General features: G+C 35.0%; 1 long non-coding RNA gene across 1 annotated transcript; it reads left to right on the top strand.

Moving 5' to 3' along the window:
- Window positions 1-3,793: 3,793 nt before the first annotated feature.
- LOC126927188 (uncharacterized) lies at window positions 3,794-4,863 on the top strand. The gene is made up of 2 exons (XR_007715269.1): window positions 3,794-4,365; window positions 4,476-4,863. It is a non-coding gene; the product is annotated as an uncharacterized LOC126927188 (long non-coding RNA).
- Window positions 4,864-5,265: the final 402 nt, after the last annotated feature.

The following is a 5,265-nucleotide window of genomic DNA, read 5'->3' on the forward strand; positions in this document are numbered from 1 at the left end:
ACGAACGTTTCGAACATGTAGCACGCACGCGTCAACGCCTACATTTGGATTTTAAATATATGTTTTATGCATTAAGTGTATTAACTTTCTTGCGCAATTTCTTTCAATTTGTTACGATATGGAGGGTTTAATTACGTTTAAGATATCTATCTGAATCCTTTAAATTCGAAGTTCTTTAAAAAATTACGTTACGTAAAATAATCGTTTTTCCACTTTATTGTATCATAAAATAGTTACTTAAATTCATATTACTTAAAGAATCTTCCTACAGAAAGAATAAAAAAGAATAAAATCCTATATGTTAAATTTTACGTGATTGATGGAATACATAGCGATGACGAGAACTAACTACAGACAACAAGAAACTATTAGCGAAGGCAACTGGTGACTATGAATGTCGTCTCTATAATATGTGGCGACTAAGGAGAACAACTACCAACTACGGATAACAAGTAACAACCAACTGTCTCGTTTCTAAGAGGCAACTAACTTGCAATTATCCTCCTTTGATGGTTTCTGTAGCGTGATATACGTCTTGAACGTAGTTAAAGAATATGGTCGCTGCTGAATGGCGATTTGACAGCAAGGCGATCCCGCCAGTTCAAAGCTTGACATTACAAGCTACCGAAAACCATTAATCTTGTTATTGAATATCTAGCTTTCAGAAGAACCCTTGTGATATGATATGACGTCATGACATTTTTATGACGAAGACGAACAAACACCGACCTCTAACGAAACAAATTTTTATTAAGTGCCGTATGTGGGTTGCAGGCCGGCCAACCAAGGAAATTTATCGAATGTATAAAGTAAAATATATACGAATATATTCGATATATCATAAAATGCCCGCGTTACATCATCTAACAGCATAAAGAAAGCTAAATTTAAGGAATTAAAAAATTGAAATACCAATTATAAGAGAGTTAATTAAATTCAAACCTATCCTATGGTCCTAACCTAACCTATGGTCTCATAAAGACCTATATTTCCTGGAAATTGATATCGTTCGAATTCTAAATTCTCCTTAGAAAGTATCATAGAGAAAATATGAAACTTGAAAAGTACATCACGCTGATGCCTCGATAAACCGTCGTGTCGATAAATCCATGTGTCCGAGCGATGAATTTTCCCCAAACAACAAAAAACTGAAGGAAAATCTTCTTTGAAGGACGTGACAAAGTAGGGGAAGCGGTAACAATGATCACGCGATAAACTGATGGTGTACGTATAGAACGAGTGTTGCGAGAGAATTATCGAGAAACAAAAAAAGAAAAAATAATCGTCGGCCGGCGCGACTATACGCTATCGACGGCCAAACAGCGACTGAGACTAACTGAAACGAACTCTGTCGCAGTATGAGCACGGGCTGCGTTCGCGGATCGATCGAACACGTTCTGCGCCTCTCCGCGGCACCGGCGTCAAAGCCACGCCCGATGGCTGCAACGCACTGGTGCACTTGCAACATTAACCACTGGTCCTTCCTTTTTCGTGTGATATTATACCAGCATCTGCGATGCCATTTCAAAGACCGCAATCAAAGCATTAAATGCCAGATTAGAGCGACGCGATAATATTACCCGAATATTCGTCCGTAAATGTTACCGTATAGATGTTTAATTAAGCATTATTATGCTTCGAATAATTTACTATCACATGTTCCACAAGAAAACATATGTTTCACTTTTCCCCGTAGTATGATTGTAATTTATAACAAATATTTATAATTTATAATTTGAAATATTTATAATTCACTGAAAGTATCTTCCTGTCACGATCATAGACGTAAAATTTCAAATTAAAAGTACCAAATTAAAAACATATGGTATCCCGAAACCAAACGTACGACATGGCGAATCACGATGATACGATAAAAATTGATCTATGTCTTGATTTATTCAAACAGAACGAACTTACTCGAACTTTTCCAGAATAAACGATTTATCCGATAATATCCGTCACCAGCTTCTCTTCCTTCAACGGTAACAACTGACACCGAAAGCTCGAGAGACCCGAACGGTGAGACGTACCCAGAAGCAATGCAGTTACCTGGGCAAAGAGTCCCAAAGACCAAGGACGTAGGAAATTTCGAGAAACGGAAATGGAAACTGGAGTGGCGCGTCAATCAGCACTGACGGAAACTAATAAAAATGGAAAAAACCAAACTAATTCGTTTCACAAATTATTAAAACGATATTATTGAAAATTTCACTCGATTTTCTCACTGCACACGTCAATATTTGTCGAAATATCAATATTGAAAAGTTAATAAAAAAAAATATCCTCTTTCTTCATACCTGTCTTTCTCCCGGGCGGCGAAGGAATACTAGAATGTTCGAGAACAACGGATACTTTTTGATTTTATCTCAATATCAATTTCAATCTTTTTAAACGAAATATAATCTGAACGATGAAACGTTTGATCAAATAATGTTCTTCGTTCGATGCTAAAGGAAATTGAGAAGAAACATCGAAAATTCGTTAATAAAACGAATTTCTTTGTTTCTGTGAGATAATAAACTTGATATACGTATTGGTTTTTAAAATCAATATATCTAACCAATGGGCACACTTTTAACAAGGGTGATGGAACATACCAAAAATCTTTCAAGATGGTCTTGGCAACGGAAGAGTCGAAAATATGACAATTATAAATGAAAAATTCTAATATTTTACAGCTGACAACGATAAAGAACTCCAGATATTCTCCTAATTAATTTACAACAAATTCGCGTATATGATCGATAGCTGACGTCACTGTGTCCCACAGCCCTTGTAAAACGATAAGAATTTCCTGGAAAAACTTGTAGCCACGAAATGAAAAAGATGATAAAACTTCTAACAAGAGTACTGAGACGAGCAACTTTGTACTTACCCCTTCGGAGTAGGGAACGTGATTAAACGTCCGCGAGTTCGAAACTTTTGTAAGTCACTGCACGGCCGCTGCTTATGGTGGAAATGTAATAGATATAAGTACAGAGCGCGTGAGCGAACTAAAAACGCGATATAGGGGTAAAGAGAGAGACCGTTCCGTCCTTCTCTAATGCCCGCGTACTTGTACCGGAAATGTGTAACAACGGTAAACAAGCGCCGTCAGTGTCCACTAGTGTGCATGCCTGATTAAACAAGGACAGAAAATGCTTATATACAGCCTTCTCTTTCTATTTCCATGTCGCATCCATCTTACTATACAGTAGACAGGATTCGACTATTCCATCATTATATTCGCACCCTGCTTACGTGTGAACTAACATTGCCATGACAACAAATCGTTCGTCTCCTGTTTGATGCTCAGTTTTCAACGGAGTTGAAGGGAAACTTTATAAGAGAAAGGAAGTGACGGATTGTCTCAAAGTAATAAACGAAAATTCTCGTAACTATCGAGAAACGATAGTCAATACAAGGATATCATTATCACATTTAAAACTATTACAATAAACGGTGATTTATCGCTGCAAGGTACCACAAATAAGATATCTCATAATTTGCGAAAAGAGGTAAGGAATATTCTAGATTTTAGACTTTGGAACTTCCATGACAGTCATGAGTGTGTTTTGTCATTGATTTGCCATATTGCGTTTTTCACAATTGTTGTTCATTTTTTGCGATATTTTACACTCGCACATAGTATCTATGATTTTTTCTTTCGATAATTCTTATAATTATTGTCAATAATTAATTATTTATAACCATTTACGCTGTATTATATATCATTAAGATTTATCTTTGCACGTATCAAGATAGTAGATAACAAAATTATGTTTATAAATTTATATTATGTGTATATATTTAGATATCTTCTTAGTTGCAATTTTTTCGAATAGTATCGGTGACCAATCGAAATAGAAATTAGTGCGGAAAGAGGGGAAGGAACCAAAATTTGAAAATCGACATCGGTAACTCAGTAGTTATAGAATAACTCAATCGATAACGTAGATTAACTAGTTATAAATGAAAATATATATAAATTCAAACTTTAAAAATTAGAAATTAAAAAGCAGAAGGCAAAAAATTATCGCCGAGGATTTATATAATAATAAATAGACAGTACATTCTTTTTGTCTGTCTTACCGAGAAATAAAACAGTTAATTGATGATTATCGTATAGTGTGTACTCATAGCATAAAATTTGTTCAATGAATTAAAAATTATATTTTTTAGATATGTAGACATTAGCGATGTATTAATCCGGGAAGCTCGTCTACCTCGGAAATATCGAGTCTGCGACAACGTCGATTTGGAAATTATTCTTACAGAATATGAAAATTATTATTACAAGATGAAATTCCAAAAATATCCTATATTGTGCAAGAAAATAACTGAAAAGGAAATAAAGACGAGGGAAATGACAAATGCGAACAAAGTGTAAGAATTTAAATTATTTAACACTATTCAACGTTCTCAACGTATTCAACGTATCGATTACAATATCATTCAATCTTCGAAGAAGTAGTAAAACGTGTCAAATCTGTTAGCAAAGAAACGAGAAGTGAGTCTGTGAAAGGGAGGAATGTACAACAGAAGATGACGGGTGACGCTACGGATGATATTAATCTCGCAATAACATTGACACCAATTTTCGCCAATGAAAGCGATGAATCTTCATCAGAAGAGGAGAGCTATTTAACATCTTAATGGAACAATCTACGCAATCAAAGATATCAAAATAGGCTCAGAAGCTTTATATAGACAATCTGGAATTATGGAAGATTATTGAAGACATTTCATGCGTAAGTTATTTTCGATTAATATACGTATTGTAAATACTGATTTCAGTAAAGCTTTAAATAACGAATTACATAACATTTACGGAAATTAATACGGAGATTATGCGCCATTTCATCTTTGTATTGTCGCAGGAAATCATACTGACAAAATTAAATGTATATTGGGACAACATCGTAGGCCTAGAGGAATGTAAATCTGCTATTAAGGAGGCCATTGTGTATCTCCTCAAGTACCTTATCCTTTTTAAAGGCCCATTTTCTCCCTGGAAAGGTATTCTGCTATACAAGCAATTACGAAATAGGGAAGACGATGTTGGCGAAGGCAGTCGCAACAGAATGCCACTGTACCTTTTTTAACATAACGGCCAGCTCATTGGTGAGCAAATGGAGAGGTGATTCCGAGAAGTATATCCGTGTAAGTTGATTTCCTTTGTCTATGAAGAAGAGATTCTGGAATATATCATATATAATAATAATCATATATAAATAGAATAGTTGTTTGGAAAACGAAATGATATTACGTTCGTGATGAAACAAT

The sequence above is a fragment of the Bombus affinis genome, unplaced genomic scaffold (genome assembly GCF_024516045.1).
Source record: "Bombus affinis isolate iyBomAffi1 unplaced genomic scaffold, iyBomAffi1.2 ctg00000078.1, whole genome shotgun sequence".
In the NCBI taxonomy this organism is placed as follows: Eukaryota; Metazoa; Arthropoda; class Insecta; order Hymenoptera; family Apidae; genus Bombus; species Bombus affinis.